Source organism: Peromyscus leucopus, chromosome 15 (genome assembly GCF_004664715.2).
Source record: "Peromyscus leucopus breed LL Stock chromosome 15, UCI_PerLeu_2.1, whole genome shotgun sequence".
In the NCBI taxonomy this organism is placed as follows: Eukaryota; Metazoa; Chordata; class Mammalia; order Rodentia; family Cricetidae; genus Peromyscus; species Peromyscus leucopus.
Genome location: NC_051076.1, coordinates 42,627,306 through 42,649,083, shown reverse-complemented (window position 1 = coordinate 42,649,083; position 21,778 = coordinate 42,627,306). Strand labels below are relative to the sequence as shown.

Below are 21,778 nucleotides of genomic sequence, written 5' to 3'. Positions count from 1 at the left end.
CTGAGAAGCAGAAAATAAGATTACTTACCAAGAACATTTTTTACCCACGGTAAATTCATAGCCCTTCTATCACTCAGCAACTCAGTTTTTACAACAAATAAATCGATTTCCAGGTTACCATCCCCTCCTATTTTTAAAACAGACAGATGCCTAATTTGTAAGCTTCAGGGTTCAGGAGCAAGACGGAGCTGGAGTCCAGGGCTAAAGATCCCCTACCTGATTGTGATCTCTAAACATCTTTGGGTCACTCAGAGCATTTCTAAAGAAGGGGACCCAGAATCTTCCCTAAGAAAAGATTTTGAGGAGCAGCGGGGGGATGTTCATTCTATGGTCAAAAAATAAATCACTTACAGAGTTAGCAGCCTTTCAGTCAAACAGGCAATTCCCCAGCGGCAGTAGATTTCCAAGAGGAGAGAAAAGAGCAAAAGACAAGAAAGCGGGTGGGGGAGAGGAAGCAGGGAAAGAAAGGGTGAGGAATAGGTTTAGGGAGGGAGTGGATGGGGGGCGAAAAATGGGGTCACAGAAAGGAAAAAGGAGAAGAGATCGGGCTAATCTTACCCGATCGATCTGCTGATCAGGTGATCGTTTATGCGGTATCAGGACACGAAAATGACACGACAATGCAATCCACAGCAAAGCCATTTCTCTACTTTAGCTGCATAACTGCAGGAATCAAAGGCAAGGCAGACCCCTCACCAACAGACCCTCCTGCAAACCTCCCACCCCACCCCCAATGGACTGGTGACAGTCCTCAGATTGTCCTAAAATTTAGCTTCTTAAAGCGTAGTTTTGGCGCTGGGGCTCCGGATTCAAATCAATCGCCATAAACACAGGCAGCATGATTGATCAAGGAACTGGGACCTAGGAGAGATGCTGCCGCCTAGGCATCCCATCATCCACTCCAGGGCCCCCTTGCTTAATCCTCCAAAGCATAGCGCCCTCAAAACCTGCAAGCGACTAGAGCCTTCAACCATTCATCTCCCAGCCCCTGTCCATGCAAAAATCGCTGACGATTTGATCAAGGCAATGTAGCCGGTCCTGCTTGCTTATTTGGGGTGTGGGTTGTGTCAGGTTTTCTTACTACGCCTCCCTCAGTTGCTGCGAGGGAAAGGGTTTCAGGAAACTGCTAGTGAAATGCACTGATGGAATACTACTAATCCTAATGATAACGTTCCTAGAGCAGGTAAACTCTGAAAAGAACTGCGAGTGGGAAGACCCTGCAGGATTTCCGAAGCGGTGCACTCCTGAATTCTCATTGGATCGTCCCCAGCAGCCTAAGTCACTGCCGCTGCACTCTGAGGATGACTACAGCCTAGCTTGCTCACTAGTTCTCTACTCCCTGTCTTCAACACATCCTGTTACTTTTCTGTGCAGATCTGTTTGTGTTATGCATCTTGTTCTCGTGCGTGCGTGATCCAGCTTCTCTCTTTCCTCACTGTGTGGGGACATATGGTTTGGTAAATTTGTTCGGCTGTGGATCATCACAGAAAAGGTCCCCACTGCTACCGGTCCCCAGTTTAAAAAAAAAAAAAAAAAAAAAAAAAAAAAACGCACTTCTTTAACATTTTACCTCCTTTACTTTGAGGATCTTGGCCCCTGAATAACTGGCTTTCAGTTGGTTAGAAGCCATCAGGAACCGCTGAATACTTCTGAGTCCTGCTGCCCTGCAGCCCACAGATCTACACTGCTGTGGAAGACCATGGAATATTTGCTTGAATCCTGGATGTATTTTTCTCACGGTCATCTTGCTTCATGAAATTTCCTCTGGTAAGTATCTCTGCACATGTGATGAGCAGCTAGTAACTTATTACTAGTGTTAATATTTTTTTAAAATAGGCACCACTTTTCTCTCTCTCTCTCTCTCTCTCTCTCTCTCTCTCTCTCTCTCTCTCTCTCTCTCTCGCTCTCTCTCCCTGCCTGTTTTGCATAGTTACTTTCAGATTGCAAGTACTTATGTGACCGTCAGTATATGCTAGAATTAGTAACATGTAGCACCTGCAATGACTTGCCCCAATATATCCTTCTTAAAAAAAAAAACTCCCTATTTATATTCCAAGTTTCTATGGACATCACCTCCCCCCAATTTACTTCTCTTGGAACACAGTGTTTTACCACTGAAAAGGACATTTTTTTTTTGCTGTTAGTTTCTGAAAATGCCTGAGGGAGAGATGCCTACTTCTGGGTTTAAGAAAGTTCACTAGTCTCTCTGATGTTCAGAAGGTTGTCCAGGTCGATGTGTGCTCCTCTCCTCCTAAGCGTGTGAATGGCTGAGGGAGGACTTTGGTAAAGTGTGTCTCTGTAGATTTAATAGGATTCTGAACACTAACATGCATGGTAAGAAAAGGAGTCTGAGTTTTGAGGGCACAATTCTTATACAATATCCTCAGCATGCATGGGCACATTATATTGGCCATCGTGCTTCCTGTTTAGGCAGCATATTGCAATGCATTTCAGGTTTTGTGAATTATGCTGGCGAACAGTTAATTGGTCAGGGAGGTCTCCTTTCAGATGAAGAGAGCTATCAGAAGCCACTGATTATCTGGGTTCCAATACATTGAAATTCAGGGAGGGACTTTACATGAAAAATGTAATTGCCTCACTCCTCACACTTGCCCACCCCTGCCCTCAGTTTTTAATAAGTATGTTAATATGGTCCTTGCCTTGTGCTTTCATGAACATTTCTATGGGCTTTAACTGATGATCACTTCCTATTCCACCTCCTTGTGTTGAGAAACACTTAAATGTTGGCTTTTACTTCACATTGGGGCAAGTGTTTGGTAATTATCAAACATAAATCTGCATGTGTCAGTCATCTGTAGAGCACCAGGAGAGATTTTCTGTGATTACCCCAATCCCCCCCCCCCCAAAAAAAAAATAAGGACAAGTTTCTGCAATGTTCCTCTTTAATGGGCTGGATGGAGGTGAGGTTCTATTGTTCAAGCCTCTCTTCCCTAAGTTATTTTGTGTGTGTGTGTGGGGGGGGGGTTCTTTTTAATTTCTGGGAAAGAACTATTCCAGTCATTGATGGCTGCTGCGACAATTTAGGCAATGATTTCTTTCTTTTTAATTCAAAAGCCTTTTAAGCTTCCAGACATAAAAGTACTCCAGCTGCAGCATCGCCCCATCCCCCTCCTCTCAGATTCCAGGGCTCTCCCCCTTGCCTCCCACCAAGTGGGAGAGGGGTTGGGGTTGACACAGTGGTCCGCACCTCTTGGCGTCCCTCACCCAGAGCTAGTTTCTACCTGCTGTCTTTGCCAGTTCGGTCCGTCCTGCCTGACAAGCCAGTACCATTAGCGTCCGTGACTTCATTTGAAGAAAAGAGGCTTTGGTGTAATTCGCCAATTCAAATATCCTCTCTAGAGGACTACTGCTGTTGCGCAAGGGTGGAGGGAGGGAGAAAGAGAAAGGAGAAAAAACTTTCAGTGCAGTCAGACCGTTTTCTGCTTAATCAGTGTGGCACAGTGAGGCTCAGACATTCGCTGTCTAGGTAAGTACGTTTTGCTGTGTTAGAACCCCGAGCTCAGCCTTGTATGAGGGAAACTGACACAAGAGACAGGCTTTCCGCAGCCAAGGATGCTCTAACCAGAGGGTTAGCAACAGGCGACTGTGTCTGGAGATTTCGCGGCTGCTCCCAGCTACCTCTAAGCCTCCTGGGTTCTGGGGAGATAGAGGGCAAAGCGCCTGCTCGCCTGGCTAGCCCAGGGCTGGTGAGGGAGCGCGAGGGTGGGGATAGAGTCCCCGACCCGCTGGCGTAGGCTGCGCTCTCAACCCTGCGGCTCCGGGTGGACATTAGCAGCCCAAGAGAGTGGGCACACAAGGGTTTTGCAACCTCCCGCAACGCCTGTTGTCCAGTTTTTCTGGGGTCCCAAACCTCTTCTGTGGGAAAGACAGGCTTGCTTTTTTTTCCCTGCAATCTCTTAACATTTTTTTCTGCGTTGCAATTTCTTTATTATTTTCCTGAGCTGAATCCTAAGCACAGCGCGCAATGCTTCTCCAGGTTGATTGTTTTTAAAAGCCCCGATCACTGTCTTTATCTGTTTGTTTAGTAGAGCTTAGGATAACTGAAGGACTTTTTTAGATCAATGTTAAAGTATTGCTAATCATCATCACTCTTTTCCTTCCTTCCTTCACTAACTCACAGAATCCGGAGGGAGGCAGGGTGAAGTGAGTTGGCTTTCAACTTGGAGCCAGGGCTTGGAATGCAATGCTATCTGCAATCGAGGCTTAGGGGAGCTACATGTTTATGTTAAAGCCGCTGTAAAGTTCTCACTTTTGTATTGCTCACCCCCTTTTCCCGGAGGTGGGGGTGAGAGGAAAGAAGACCCATTCCTGGGCGCTCTGCTCCGGAGGTGACCACCAGGGAGGGGGTGAGGCTTCAGGGCTGCAGGTTTCATGCTGCGTCTGTAGCCAAACAGTGGCAGAGAGTTTGAGTCTTTGATGCCTGTTCTCCCAGTCCCTCAGAGTTGAAACAGAAAGCCTCCTACTTGAGGTCCAGAACGTGATCAGTCCTTCGGAGCAGGGACCTCCTTGTAAGTGGAGCATGCATGGCTGGGAGATGCAGTGTAGGCACTATTTGAACGAGTAAAATGCACTTTCCCTGCTGTGAGAGCTGCCAAACAGCTGTTAGAAAAGAGGAGGAGGTGACCAGGGTTACAAATTAACCCTAGCTTGCTTGCAAAGGATAGCCAGCCAAATGTATGTAAGCTAAGAAGAAAGCCCCAAGCTGTAAAGCTGTCACAGTGTGGAGACAGATGATTCAGATTCTGGGCACTTTTGATTTGTTTGTCATCATGCAGTTAACCAGGTAAGGACTGAATGTCTATATGATATCATCAACTGTCTGTTTGACCCATCTTGTGATGAGATTTTCATTTCAAACTACAGAATACATACATTTTTCAGATGGTCCTAACCTCTACAACTTCTTAATATTCACAGTCATGAGTATATTTAATAACATTTAAAGACTTGATGTGCATTCATTTAAATGTGTAATGTGGTTTTATTTGGACGTTAGACAGTGATAGAAATACCATAAAATGGATCTAGGTGAAAGGCAGCGATTGGGAGGGTAGAGAGTTAGAGGAAGAGGTGGATAATCGCCTTAGTGAAATATGGAAGAGACAGTTATACAGAGATGCCTTATCCTGCTCCTACTGCTGGGGTCACACACCTTTCTATGCAGAGGGTGACTGGAGCACTATTAAGGGCCTCTGGAACTAGGAAAGTAATTTTGACTCCTTGTGAACATTCTTGTTCTATTTTGTCAGTCTGTAAAACAAAATTGCTAGAATTTGGCATTGGGTTGGTTTAGGAAATTGAAGGAGGAGCAGGAAGTTGCCAAAAACCCAAAGGCTGGGTTTCTACATGAACCTGGTGCAAACACCTTAAAGTCTAAGGAAAATGGATGAAAAACTGAAAAAAAAAATGAGAGGAAAATTATGGGAGCACACCTCAAATAAATCTCTTTTTATTCAAAGTTGATAGGCAGATTGAGCAATCAGTAGATTTCTTCCACTCTCAGATTTAATTCAATTAAAATGACAATATATCTGCATGGTCTAATGCTTTATTATTAGTGTTCTCATTTTGTTATATTATGGGTATGGCTGAAGGAGCTAAGAATTAGCCGAAAGTGAAGCACAAAAATCCAACAAATTAATAAGACACTGTCATAAACCATGCAGTTGCTAATAGCATTTTGTCAAAAAAAAAAAAAACCTTACAATTTCAGTGGAAATAATTTTAGTGCTTACATTTATTGATGTGGACCCCTGGATCAATATTTTTCCAGCTTGTAAAGCTCACTGATAAAATATTGAATAAATAAGAATAATTGCAACTTTAGGTTGGAAAATTGCAAAGTTATAATACTTTTTGTCTTTTAGTTTGAGGCATAAAGTAGTTTTTAATCACACAAGAGAAAGTCTTCACACATTTCAGTTTGTCAATTCTTTTGTACTTTAGTCTCTGCAGTTTTATTATAATAAACATATTGTATCTCTGTGTGGATATGTGTATCTGTGTCCAGTTTTGGATTGATGGAGAAGACATTTATGTCAAATATTAATTTAAACAATATCCTTGAAGTGAAATATGTAGGATATCATATAATGATCAATTTAATTTACTTTTAACAGGATCATATATGATATAATCCTCTCACGAGCTATTTTGTTTTAGGAAACCCAATATTGTAGTATAAAAGTATGATTTATAAATTATAACACCTGTTGGTTATTTTCAATAAAATTATTGGTGTACTACAGCTAAGTAAGTACACCAATACTTAGCTGAAAGAAGTCTCTATATTTAAGTGTAACTGTTCAGATATATATTATATAAACATGCACATGTTATCCTTACCATTAACTGGGCTACTAGATTGGTGTGTTATTAAATTCAAAACGATTGCTTTCCTGAATGGTTCTTCATAGGTGTCTCTCTGCAAGAGGAAACTGAAACATAGTAGTTGGCCTTCCAAATTTGATGCTTCATTGTAAAATTCTGTCAAGGGCCTTTCTTTTTGCTTTCATTTTGTTATGTCCCTATTATCATTAAACTGAAAAAAAATACTGATTATAGCAAAATTCTAAAAATTCTTAGTAATTTAGAAAATTGAACTTACTATCTAAATATTTCCAGCGTAAATGGGACTATGAGAACACCATGTGACAAGGTTAGCGTAAACTTCTTTTTTAAAAAAAATAAAATTCAAAATGTGTTTGTGATTATGTTCAAGATTTAGGATTAATGTTGCAGTCTTCTAAGACTCTTTCCACTGTACTGCTTCATCTTTTTGAGAGTCAGGACATGGGAAAGGTCAAGTGGTGGTAGACCTAGGACATTCTCCTGCATCTCAACTCTAGTTTTACCTCATTTATATTGTTCTACTAAGATTTCTTCCCATGAGTTCTAACTTATTTTTCTCATTTCTCACATGCATCACAGAGAGGAAGGAATGCTTTTAAAGGACAAGCCAGGGTAAAAATTAAAGAAATTAAAGACAAACATGCTGAAAAAACTTAATCCATCACTCAAAAGATTCTGTTGCGTTTTAATTTCTTAGTGTCAAATAGTGTCAGGACTTCCTGAGAATGAATGTTGACAGAACTGTTTTTAATGGAAGTTTCAAGTGTCCTTGGTCCCTGTGCAGTGGTGCCATCTGAGTTTAATATCATGCAATTTCTAACAAGAGAAGTAGCTCCCTGGCTGAAGAACAGTAGCTGTTATTTTATTGATAAGATATTTATCTTGGATTTTATATTCTCTATGAAGATAGACACTTTCAGAAAATAGGCCTTTTAACTGACTGACTTTTTATGGTTCATAAATTAAATAAAATGCTGTACCTTAGTAGATTTATATTAATTTATATGATTAGCTTAATGATGCCCTCCTACAAATGAATTACAAGTCTTCTTACATAATAATAATAAAGTAGAGAAACCTAAATATTGTAATTTATAGTATTTTTATAAATTCACATTCAGTTTATTAAAATGAAGGAGAGTTGACATCTGAACTGTTGTGTATTAATTTAACAACTATTTGGAGAATTTCTTTTAGACACATAGCGGTATAATTCTGAACAATATTCTGTTGTACCACTATGTGTATTATATTACTTCATGACTTCAACATTTACAATTCATAAATTACCATTGAAGGCAAAAGAAAAAATACAAATTTTATTGTTTGTTAATTGACAATTTCAATAGTTTAAATAATAAGAAAGTGTAATAATATTTATTCTGTTCTTTAAAAAAGAAATGAGTCTTAGAAGTTGAAATTTAATCTGAGTACTAATGGGCTTTCCACTCAATCAATACCTGGAAGGTTTAGCTAGGATCAGTTCTTTGCCTTCTTAATGGTATCAAAAAGCAACCTTAGTCCTGTACAATGGTCTTCAAATAATGTGAATAATGTTTTAAAGCTCTTATAACTATCCTTTCCAAGAATATCTGATGAGCTATAAAGAATATTTGTATTTAATTACTCACAAATACTCCTACTCAATTCCAAAGGTTTCACAGGTAACTCTTTTATAAGTTATGAATTTACTGCTCTGTATAAAGTTTGAAATAAATAAAGCAAAGTGTTTTGAGGTGTTTCCTAGCTAATATTCAAAGTAACAAAACTTTCATTCTTTAACAAGAAGGTAAGCCCAACTGTGATTCAGTAACAAATTTATTTTCCCAAATATGAATTCACATTATTAATACATTATTGATGGACAGGATGCATGCATTATTATTTAGGGTTGAAATCCTTGTGTTGTTTAGAGACTTATTTTTAATTAGAAAGTATGAATTATGTTTCAAAAAGTGATATGTAATCTACTTACTTGAGTAAACACCAATTCTCAATCTCTTTTTTTCAATCTTAATGTTAATTTAAGAGTTTATGATTTTTAGAGTTTAAAATATATTTATTCACATTATGATATACTTTACATAGTCTTTTAACCAGTTCTTTTTTTAGTGTGTAAACCCTAATTTACCCAGATGAAGATGCCTTTAAGAGCACCCAAAGCATAACAAATTTTCCTTAATAGCTAATAAAGGAACTATCATATTATAGTTCCAGCAAATTAAATCTATAAAATACACGTTTATTGATTGAATTAATAAATATATGAACATTACATTCAAATGCATTATAGTGCTCTGCTGTGTAAGAATTATTCTCTCATAATGGTGTGTTTCATTTAAATTCCATTATAGATTTATTGTGAAGGAATAGTTACAGATGGACTTATTCTTTCTGAATTCTGTGAGTATCAGCCAACATCATCAGGATTGAGCTAGCTTTTATTAACTTTTCTGGACTCTTGCATCTTGTTAATTTTAAAATCTATCTCTAGAATATTACACTATTAAAAAACAATCTAGCCTTGGAAAGAACAGAACTGAGTAAGCATACATTTTAGATTGCTCAGTCTCAAATACTGGGCAGTACATTTGTAGATTCACTAACACTCACTTTCACACTAAAACTTAAAAAAACTATTTTAAATGAGATTCATGAAAATAACCAGTTTGGGGAAATGTTACATTAAATAATATGATGCCGGGCGGTGGTGGCGCACACCTTTAATCCCAGCACTTGGGAGGCAGAGGCAGGCGGAGCTCTGTGAGTTCGAGGCCAGCCTGGGCTACCAAGTGAGTTCCAGGAAAGGCACAAAGCTACATAGAGAAACCCTGTGTCGAAAAACCAAAAAAAAAAAAAAAAAAAAAAAAAAAAAAAGAATATGCTTGAACATTGTGGGTTTATTCAGCTGTCATATTTAAAAATCACATGCATTCCAACCTGTGATATTTTTTGCCTAAAATTCCAAAACTTAGGAACCCGAAGCTAATCAATTTTTCTGACTTCAAAGCTAGCTGGTTTAGGCTGCATAGTTTTAGAGCAGCCTAAGCTAGGAAGTGAGACCTTGTCTGAAAAAACAAACAAAATAAAGCAAAACAAATCATGGTTATTATAGTTGTTTATTACTGTGCAGTATTTGATATATGCACACTTTGAATGCTGGAGGTTTTGTGGCTGCTATTAGAAATGCTAATTAATCTGAGGCCTTCTATCACAGCTATTGTAAATATAAAACAGAACTAATGCAACTGGGAAGATTTGGAGATAAGCGATGTACTCAAGTGCAAGTCATATCCTTAGTGAGTAACAATCTTTGTAGTATAAAAAATTCAGATCTGAAAATTAAACTCTGTAAATGTAAATGGAGACATGGAAAAACTTTTTTAATATGAAATTGTACTTAAACAGTTATAATCACTTCAATTTTATGAGAAAAGCCATGAAAGTTTTAATAAGTAATACTGAAGATGTGTGCAAAATGATGCCTTAAGGTCATTAATTTATAGTTTTCTCAATATTTTGTGGATGCCAACAAACACCTTAATATGTTGACAAAATATAGTTTATCAATGCGTTAAAACTGAATGGTTATAACAATAACAGATTTCTTATTCTCCATCTCACCAGTCACTTATCTAAAAAGACATAATTACGGTGCATTTCATGAATGTTATCAGTAATGTTAGTGATTATAATACAGAATGATAAGAAAGAATTCTCAGTTTTCCAAAATTATGAAATGTTCAATCAAAATTAAAAATCAACCCACTGTGGCAATAATAGCGAAGAGCAAATTGGTGTTGTTTACCACTAATATTACTTAAAATAGAGACTTTAAAATAATGTGTTAACTTTTTTCAAAAATATAAATGCTGGGCCATGGGGCTGGAGAGATGGCTCAACGGTTAAGAGCACTGACTGTTCTTCCAGAGGTCCTGAGTCCAATTCCCAATACCCACATGATGTCTCACAACCATCTGTAATGATATCTGGCTCCCTCTTCTGTATACATAATAAATAATAAATCTTTAAAAAAAATTCTGGGCCACAAGACACGGCTCAATGTTTAAGACTATTTGCTGCTCTTATAGAGAAACTTGGTTCTGTTTAGAGTACACATAAAGGGGTTCACAGCTGTCTGTAACTGCTGTTCTAGGGAATATGATGCTGTCTTCTGAACTCTGTGGCATATAAGCAAAATATTAATAACCCCATAATTAATAATAAAAATGATTAAACTAATCCATGATCAAAAATTTACAATAGAATCTATTTTGAAGATTTAGAGGATGCATTTCTTTCAAGGTTTCACCATACCATTCAAAGTCGGTCAAAGACTAAAAGCTATTTGACTTGTCTGACTTATTTCAAAATGTGAACAAAGATAAGTGATTCCAATATTTGAGAATGGAGATTTGGAATCCATAGTGAATAAAAGAAATGTCTCAATGTGTTTTTGAAAGACACTCTATGTAATTTTCAGAATTAATATTAAGCCTTCCTCTTTGTATAAGTAACTTTTATACTCATTTATGAGTCAATACATCACTGATCCCATGTATTTCCAGCTCTCTATCCTCCCCTTTCCATTATATCAATCAATTTCCACAACTTTAACACAAAGAATAGATTACTGACATTGTTGAGTGAAAAACAATCTTTATTGAATAATATAACTACACACAGTACTATGTTTGAATGGTAAGCTACATATGGGAAATAATTTTAATCATATTTTATAATCATAGTAAACTATAACATGGTTTTCTTTTGCATTCTCTTACCCAACCATAAGACTCATAGAATTTAACATGTCATTGTTCAGTCAGCTTTAAAGATGATATGACAATTTTCAGTGTGTTAAGCATAGACTGGAGGGAGAATGGAATACCACTACTGCCTTTATCACCTTTAAACCCATCCAGGCAAATGCCAGTTGAAGAAATCCATTCTGATTTCAAGTAAAAGGCTGCCCCCAAGAATTTCAATGATGGCCTATTAAAATATTAGTTTATCTTCAATGATCCTTAGTACGAAAGGCTAAACAAAATTATATTCTATCCATCTACCTCCTACATAGTTATGTCATCATAAAACTGGCCAAAGGTTGCTATAACTTGTTGCTTTTTAGAGATGTCTGAGCTAAAGACAACTATTTTCTAAGTATCTATTGATATAACCTGCTCATTAAAATGTATCAATTACTAAATTAGGCCTCAGGTAAGTGTAATAATAGCTATTCCTCTGACTAGTGTTGTGAAATAATTACTGTCATTTTCTATCAAGTTGATTTCCAAATCAACATGCATTGTATAACTATATAAGAGGCCTACATAATAGTCACTTCTCTCTAATGGCCAGAAATACTATTACATACTTTACTCTTCATTTTCTAAATTTTCATAAAATCTTGAAGATTACAGATATATGAAAATTGTTTTAAATATATGTCATTATTTCATGGAAATTTGCATTGATTTCTATTCAAACTTAGTCCATCATCATTTGAAGGTAGTAATGGTTAAACTACTTTAGACCTTAAATTAATATTTTGAAGAAAGTTGTTCTTGAAAACAACAAATTGCTTAAATTTCTATTTTGAGGAGCAGTGATGCAAGCAGATGCTTTCTGTTAGAAAGAACAAAGGACTTATTATCAGCTGAAAATATTACTAATATCAGGAACGGTGACTCTATCTCATTAGCTAGCATGCCTGTCAACCAGGTCAGTTATGCTAAGGTTGGTGAAGAGATATTATTCAATTAAAAACATGCACAGATCTGTCATGACTTTCAGATTAGGGTGCAGTAGGTGTTGGAGAACACTAGATCAAGTTTTAAATATGTTATCCTGAATTAGTGTGCTTATTGAAGATAGCCTCTGGTTTGCTTTTATTTTTGATTCTTAACATCTATATGTTGAATAGCTGATTGTGTACATGAAGCTTTAAGAACACAATGAAAACATAACTGATGTAAACAATGACAAGGCAGTTGCCTATAATTCTTTCTTAGTTGAATTCTCAAAACTCATTAATCCATTAAGAGTTAAGAGAAATGTGGTGCTTGGCCACTAATTTTATTGTCATGCATGTCCAACTTTGGTATTGTAAATATATCTCCATTTAAAGAGGAGAATTTCTTAATGCTCCAGCAGAAGAAAAATCAGTACAAAATATATTTCCATCGTGTATATTAAAGGAAAAAAAAAAAAGATACATTAAGAAACCAGAAAAGTTCTGAAAAAAGGGCTACAATTTTGACTTTAGATGATCTTATTTATTTATTAAAAAATCATGTTAGTTTCTTTGAATCAGAACATTTTGATAGTAATTCATTTGATTTTAATAAATAAAATCAATGAAAACATCAAATTGACACCACAGGGACTTTTTTAAAAACAAATTTTACGTCATTTTTACTCTAGACAATTGATAATATGTCTCATTATGTAAGGTCCTTCACCCTGTAGAAGCTTGTTATTGATGCTAAAGGTAAACAAATACATAAAACACTCATAGGTTCCTGCTTCATGCTGGGAAAAATATCTTAGAATTTCCCTGAGGATAAAAGGGCATCTATAAATAGGAAGATGACAGATTTGTGAGCTACCAACAAAAATTATGAGTATTACATCCTTAATTTTCTTATGCCTGGATAAAAAATATCTGAAAATTATTATCTTTTTTAAAGAATTCTTCTATGGTCTGAATAATCATGAGCTTTTTGAACTTTTTAAAAACTGAATCTTCTTGAAAGTTCCATAAATTTAATATTTCTTATGTGTGCAGACAACACATTCTTATTTAAGTTTTTTAATAAAATAACTTCTAATTATGCAGTGACCTTTCTTTGCAGATTTGATAAACTCTGAGGTTATTCTTGGTCCCCTTACAGCACAAGAATATTGTCTATTTGGTGACCCAGTTTTAAAGTTTTCTGGCTGTATTTCAGTATAGTTATTTATTAGACTAATACTAGTATGAGTTTAGTTAAATAATGTTATTTTTTGGCTGAACAAATTTGTCATGATCATTTTACAAAGTATTGTACAGTAACATTAATTTTTTAAAACACTTCAAAATCTTGGCAAAAAAAAAAAACAAAAAACAAAAAACAAAAACAACCCTGAGGATGCTATTTATGAAATCAAGGACAAAACAATAATTATCTTTGAGTTTCATAGATTTGCACACATTCTAGGGCTGAATAAAACTATATGAACTTAGCAACAGTCCTCACATTTCCTTCAAAATGACGTTTATGTGACGAATTATTTTATTGACAAAAATTGCTTTGCTTTGATAAACTATAAAGATATAAGACTGCCAAAAAATGAAAAAAAAAATTAAAACCACTTTGAACCTTCATTCTGCAATTGTTATTTCTGCTCTATTTCTACATACATATTCTTTTAACCTTTATCTTAGCTTGTCTTCTGTTTCACTGTTCTGATACTAGAATATATTAATTATAATATATTTCCAGTTGGTTCTAAAGTTATTCATGACACTTGTTAAAAGTGGTAAGATATTATTCAAAGACGGTTTTAATGGGATTTTATAGTGAGAAAGTGATGTTTGACTCAGTTCTTAAAAGACAAAAAAAATGGAATTGTAGCAGTATATTCAGTAAATGATAAATGCACAAAGGGAAGAGCAGATGAAGGGAAATGCTGACCTAAAACACCTTGATGCTTCCAAAGTGTTGAGATATCACCAAGAAGGTTGAAGATGAAAAATCCAGCCAGATAAACATGGTGCACCTCTGTGGATTTTGTAGATTCTGTGAAAATGTACTTAGTACACAATGTTTGAACAGCTGACTGCAGCAGGCCCCAATTCAGGACCTATAAAAATACAATTCAGAGAAGCCTGACTGGAGTCAGATATAGAAGAACATCTTTGTTAATGAATTTCTCATACATTCTTTAGTTAAATATTTGTTTTATTTTATGTATATGATTATTTCACCTGCATATATATGTATGTGCTCTTCATGCATTTCTGGTGATCATGGAGGACAGAAGAGGGCATAATTTCCCCTGGAATTGGAATTATGGATAACTGAGAGTCACCATGTGAAAAATCCCAGATTCTTTGCAAGAGTAACAAATGCTAGTTACATCGGGATCCATTATATTTTCTTTTAAAACTAGATTCTAATCCAATTAAGTGAAAACCAATTTCCAAACATCTATTTCTGAACAGCCTTTGTTTAACTTTTGCTCCTTTGTTCCTTATGATTGACAACATGCATTTTCCATCATTTGTTACATGCCCTCCTATGCTAAAACACTCATGTTTTAGAGCTATCTGGTTACCCAAATGGCTCTCACGCATTATGCTGGTGAGAATAATTTCCCCATGTGCTGGACACTGTAAAGGAATGGAACTCACCTACTCTTCATTTTTTCTAATCAGTCCTACCATTAGGCAGCAGCATTTAATGTCCTCTTTATTGGTAGGACAAGATTGTATTGACAGGATCAAGCAGGAGATTACTTTCCTCTGCAGTATGTACTTCCCAGAGGAATACTAACCCTCATTAAGATGGAAAACACTTAAAGCTATAATTCAGAGGCACTGTGTTGCCTTCTGAATTAAAATAAGTAAGGAGAAAAGACCCTCTGGAATCAAGGCTTAACAGAGGTAAATGTATAGAATGACACCCTTCAAAAGACAGCTTTAACCAACGCAGTGTGAGTGTGGTAAGGAAGTTCAGTATTCTAAGGTGGATAAGAGGGAGAAGAAACAGTAAAAAAAATGTACAACAATGTACTACTCATAGATAAATATGATGGGAATATCTATCTTGTGTCAGAAGACATAGTGAACTAGCCTATGATGTTAGGAGACAAAGAATTAAATTCAGTACAAGTGCTAGTAGTTTACTGTGTATAAAACAGTATGCACTGTCTTAGGAGCCACGAGATGACCTCAGCAAACCCTGGGAAAAAGACTGTGTACTCAGAACAGATGAATAAAACTATTAAAAATGCTATCACCTGGACATTGAAAATGTTTAGAAGAATCAACCTAATATAGTTCTAATTTTAATACTGGCAAGTTACGATAAATGAGAAATTAATTAAAGACAGTTATTATTAATATTCCAAAGGAATTTTAATTTAAATACATTTATCTCACTGATGGTTTTATTTAGTTCACAAATAAGTAGTCAAGTTACTTTACTGTTGTCACTTCTTTCTCTTTGTGATTGATAGCCACTTTTACTTGAAAAGTTTCACAAATATAATTTTGAAAGAATTATCAATACAAACTAAATTAAATTCTTTTGTAATTCTCACTTACGTCAATGACATTGGAATAGTGTAACAATGAACATTTCCCCACTTTTACTCATTAAATTTTGTTACTTTCAAGAAAAGCACAGTTACCATGCAATCGTTCTACACTCCTAGCCAAGCGATAGGTAGAGGGTAGTCCTATCTATGTCAAAAATGAAACACATAGGTAAGGATTATACTATGTTCATGAATTATTCTGTTACTAAATTGACGAATTCTGGTTAATTTCACTATCTTTCACCTTTCAAAGCCCAATGTCTAATTTAAATATAAACAGTTTTAGAACATCTCAAATCTACATTTGTAAACTGTCAGTATTTCACTAAAGCAATAAAGTGATGTAACTTCACAAGTCATGAGGACTCGGAACCATAAGCTCACATACATACACATCTAGAGATGCCCACATGTACCCACACATAGACAACTGATGCTTTATGTTTGTGTAGGTATGAGGCTGTTTTTCAAATTCAACCTTTATCAGTATTGATTGCTATCTACAAAAGCAATTTCTTCATAAATATTATCATTTTTTATATTCAGGGGCTTTCTGTAAAATGGTATTAAAAGATATATCATATATATCTTGTCATCATTTTATCTATTTGAGAACACCAAGATGAACTTGACCTTAATTAAAATTTATGAATAATTTGACAAACTACATTTTAATTTAACTCTACAGAAATTTTATTATGTCTACCCTTATGCAACTCTAATTCTGGTATAGGTATGTTGAATAGTATAGTTATTTTGGGATTGTTTTACTGTAAGATTGATTTAACTAAACCTACAAGATTAATCTTGAAATTTCTCTGAAGAGAAAACACATAAAATACATCAGATTATCCATTATTATAACTTCCAACGAAATACATAGCATATAACTTGAAAAGGATTTCTGACTTTTGTTTGTACTACATACTTTAAAAAATATTGAATCATGTTTAACATGAACCTTCACTTTAGCCAAAAACCTTAAATCATATAAATCAGCAACTCCAAAAACCCATGCATAATTATCCAGATCATTTTATCATAATAGTCATAATTAATATTCAATTTCAATTTTCTATTTCTTTTATAGTTTAAAATTTTATTTAATTTAAAACTGGAAACACTATTGCGAACACATCTCCACTTTTATATCCTTTCCAATTAGTTGGTAGTATGAAAAGATAGAGGAAGGGTGAAAGTTAGCTTATGTGTAATTCTTATTGTTGAATGTTTGCTCTGATGACTATTTACCATGAACATCATTTTTCTAAAGAATAGACTAAAATGTACTAATATATACAACATTGCATATTTCTAAAGAGCAAAATAAGGGACTATTAATGAAAAGTCTCTTCATATTAGAAGAGTCCAATAGCTGTTAATTTTGTTGTAAAAACTATGTAAGTAGCACTCTATTTTGTCAACCTGATTTTTTGTCTCCTACTTTATTATGGAGTTCATTCAAAATTATCCATCCTTATGACTTTTCTAAGGGAAAGGCATTTCAACTTTTCCAACTTCAATTACCACCTTTTCATTATTTAAATTAAGAATGACAACACTGTATAACATACACTGAGAGCCTTATTGAAAAGATCTATGCTCGGCTCTTCTTGAAGAGGATCTGTTTGATGCAGGCATGTTTTTTTTTTTTTTTTTATAAATATAAAGGCATAGGAAAAATGTTTTTCATGATCCACAATCATGATAACACGCCCAATCTTGATACCCTTTCTCACTCACCTGGTACTAAATATTTAATCACTTTTATATTATATCAAGAATTTTTAATATTAAATGTTTTGTTATGTGGCTGGAGAGATGGCTCTGCAGGTAAGAGCACTTGCTGATCTTGCAGAGGAACCACATTCTGTTCTCAGTACCCATAGTATATCCCTGGGCAGAAAAGTGGTATTCTTGGTCCTCACAGTGGCCTAATTCCATCTAAAAATCATCACATTTTGCACATTGTAGATGAACCATAATGTTATTATAGCTTTCTGAATTATGAGTTATACCACACTGGAATTGAAACAATAACTGTCTAGCAAAATAGTTCAGTCTTTTATGTTTGTCAGTCTCCACATTGCTAGGTATGGACATGAAGGTTCTTTTGGAGAATACTGTGGTGCTTTCACATGGTAGGAGATTTAGAACCTGGTATAGCATCTTCTAGAACTATGTGATACTTTTCTGGCCTTTCTCTGATTCTTAAAAAGCATAAATCTGTGTGTAAGTTAGACAGCAAGGGGTGTGTGAGAGAAGAGAAGGTATGATTGAAAGATGTGTTTATTATACTGGTCTTTCAACTTTCCATGAGTTTTCCCATTGGTTAAAGTTGAATAGGAATGGTTGATAGAATTATTTTTTAAAATATTTTGGGCATGAGCAAAAGTCAATTTTAAAAATCGATTCCTAACACTATTTTTAAAATTCATACTTTCAGTTGTATTAAAAATTCAAAGTTAATAGTATGTGAAATACTTTATATATATTTTTAACACTTTTAGACTTCCACATACATTTTATATCCTTATTTTAGATAAACATAAAGTGTTGGCATTAGGATCAAGAACACAGAGAGCTAGGGAGGAATTATCACTCTCTACTTGAGTTGTGTCATAGTATGATGTGTTATTCATTATATATTATTAGACATTGTGATATATGTCATTTTTGTACTTTTGGAAACAAATTTTTTAACATCATTGGTATTTTGCAAATGACATTAGAACATGAAAGAATGAACATAAAATATGAATATGTAAAAATGGAGTTTGTAAAAGTATTATATGTAATAAATATTTAAAAAAAACAAGATTTTTTAACTTCTTTTTGTTATAGAAAGGATATCTTAGCAATGCTAAATTTTAAAAATACATATTACACTACAAAGTCTTAGTTTTATAGTTTGATTTTCATGATTTGCTTGTTTTTCTTCAGTTTATTTTATTACTCTATTTAATGCAGAACATAATTCGAGGTTCTAGAAAATATTTTGCATTGACAGTTTTATTTCCAGTGTTAGACAAATAATCACATAATAATTTATGGCAAGGTCAAGATCATTTTACAGCTTTACTAATCTGAGGAAAAATCTTGGTGTACTGGATTATTTCCTTTTTGATTTTTTAATTATTGAATCATGTGATGATCCATCCTTTGTAATATATATTCTCCAATCGACACAACACAGTGCAGCTCTACCTAGTACTTTGGAAACTGTGTTATCAAACTACCTTTCACAGAAATATTGATGTCAATCATTCAGTCCAGTAACAAAAGACTGATGCAGCTAACTCTTCCTAAACTGAGGAAACTGAGCCACAAGGAATCATGCTTCAGAATCAGCACCTATAAACAAACCCAGATGGCCTAGATGCTGTAAAATTGTTCTCTATGAAGATTAGAGTGATCTGATTGTGATTTCAAAGCATCATTTTCCAAGTTACTAGTTGCACACATCACCTTTGTTTATAAATTTTCAACTAATTTAATCATAGTATATGTGCTAATCAGAAGGCCCTGGAAGATGGCATAGTTACAAATTTCATTCAATTCAAAATTATTTTCTTTCATATTAGATGTTGAATGCAGATGTAAAACAATGCCTGACTTCATTTGTTAATACAAATTCTCATTGGAATTTAAAACATACAATTCTTTTTAAAACAGAGTAGAAATTCATGAATGCTTGGTTGGCATAGATAAATAGTATTTGTTGATTACAGGGACATTTAACTGAATAGTACAAAGAAATAGTAAGCTAATGAATGCAAATTAACTACAAAAGGTATAGTACTCATGTAAGATAATGCATAAATATATTAATTTTATTCAAGAGATTTGGAAGTTTTGAAATTACTGATTTGACAATGATACTTAGAAACTATCAGAGGCTATGGATTTCTTCATAGATGTTTCTACATCTACTATAGCATATAAATCCTGAAAGTAAATAGTTTTAGAAGTATTTCCATATGATACTTTTTTATGTAAGTTACAAAAGAGAGCTTTTCTTAATCACTACAGTGGAGCTATTTCATGTGATTGATAAAGTCAATGTATTGTTTTGGGACATTGTTTTGTAAGTTTGTAGATTGCAAAATTGTCACATTAATAATCTAAGCTATGTGGGTTTGTTATCATTATTAGATATTTTTAGTTATAAAATCATGGGTATATACCTTTTTTAATCAAAGCAGTTTAGGATTAAATTAAAAATATAGAGATGCAGATAGAACAGTAAACTAAGCTTACCAAATTTTCATCTGAATGCAGAAGACATGCAAGTGATTATATAGTATTTTACTTACTATTGGGAATTTTGATTATATTGTGAAGGATTCTGCTAGCTATAGATTTTATGCTGAAACTTTTTACTACTGACAATATAAACACTTTATAATATCATTTAAAAATGAATGAGAATGCAAACTAAATTCAAATATTTCTAAAACATACTATACATAATATTATACCATACCAGCAGCTTGGTACAGAATTATTTACAGTATTCCACACTAGCAGTATGTACTGGGAGTATTCATCTCTTACTTCATTCATGAATGGGTATAATATAATATGCACAATTTCAAATTTTAGAAATAATCTATACTGTTAAGTTTCTGTGTACACATGAACTATGTAGGATTATGCATGGAAAAGACACAGTATCTATGTGGATGTTTTAAAGCTCTGAGAAATGAATTATAATTTTTTCCAAAATAAAAGAAGTTTAAGACAATATGAGAAAAATATTTCTGGACAAATACCTTCCCTTCTTACTCATCTCTGCTATAAACATTCACCATCCTACCTATTATCATCTGTCTATGTACACATACTTGATTATATACAGATATTGGTATATTTCTGTATTCTTAGAGTAATTATTTTAGTCCATGTTTATTTGATTATGCAGATGACAGTCGAATAAATATTTCAAATGCATTTCTTAAAATAGATACAGGATCTGGTTTTAGTAGCACACTTTTAATTCAGCACTCAAGAAAAAAGAAACAGAGGCAGACACACTGAAATGGAGGAGGCTAGCCTGGCCAACATAGTGAGACCATTCCAAAAACAAAACAAAACCAGACACCTTGAAATAACTATAAGAGCTTATTGTGGTGGCTCTGTAGAAAATGTGCTTATTGCACAAAGTTGAGGCCCTGAAGTTGAATCCCCCAAAACAAGCCAGGTGTGGCAGTATGCACCCAGCATGCTCATGGAGAGAAGACACAGAGAAGAAATCTGTGAAATCTCCTGAGTCAGCTTTCCTGGCATATTTAGCGCATAAAAACTCCAGATGATCCTACCTCAAATGAAGAGGAAGGCAAAGAGAACCAGAATCTGAAGTTGCCTTCAAAATTCGCACATGTGCCGGGCTGTGGTGGCACACGCCTTTAATCCCAGCACTCGGGAGGCAGAGCCAGGCGGATCTCTGTGAATTCCAGGCCAGCCTGGTTTACTGAGCGAGATCCAGGAAAGGCGCAAAGCTACACAGTGAAACCCTGTCTAGGAAAAATTAAAAAAAAAAAAAAAAAAAAAAAAAAAAAGAAAATTATATAAAAAAAAATCGCACATGTATTGTGTCACATGTATACTTATATTCAGACACGTTAATGCCAATACACACACACGTATGTTTGTATAGCTATATATCCCAAAATAAAAATTAAAAAGAAATTAGAAAATATCGAATACACTATTGTTAAATTTTATAATGTTCTTAATTATATGCTTTATTTATAATAATTTTTAATATAGATTTCTATATTAATACAATCAATAAACATGATTATTTTGATCATATGAAATTTTAGAAATAGTTCAAGGAGAAATATAAATATTTGCTCAAGATTATTATTGCTCAAGATATTTAATGAATGATCCACTGGATGGTTTTGGTATGATATGGCCTGTAATTTACATACTGATTGAATTTTTAGTGAAATGGAAATTTGGACACAAAGTGTAAAAATACGTAGCTCTGTAAAAAGAAGTAAGTATGTGTTGCTTCACGGTCATTTCTGCTATCATCTCATTTAAAAGCATGTAACAGACTAAAATCAGAGAAGTTTGCCAGCTCAGTTCC

General features: G+C 34.5%; 1 protein-coding gene across 3 annotated transcripts in view; it reads left to right on the top strand.

Annotated features, from left to right (window-relative positions):
* The first annotated feature begins 527 nt into the window (after window positions 1–527).
* Window positions 528–21,778, top strand: part of Brinp3 (BMP/retinoic acid inducible neural specific 3) — a 372,112-nt gene continuing 350,861 nt past the window's right edge. Inside the window, exon 1 of one of the 3 annotated variants that reach the window (XM_028874720.2) lies at window positions 528–1,767. The gene's annotated coding sequence lies outside the window, so the exon portion shown is untranslated. The other 2 variants (XM_028874721.2, XM_028874722.2) reach the window with 2 other exon arrangements.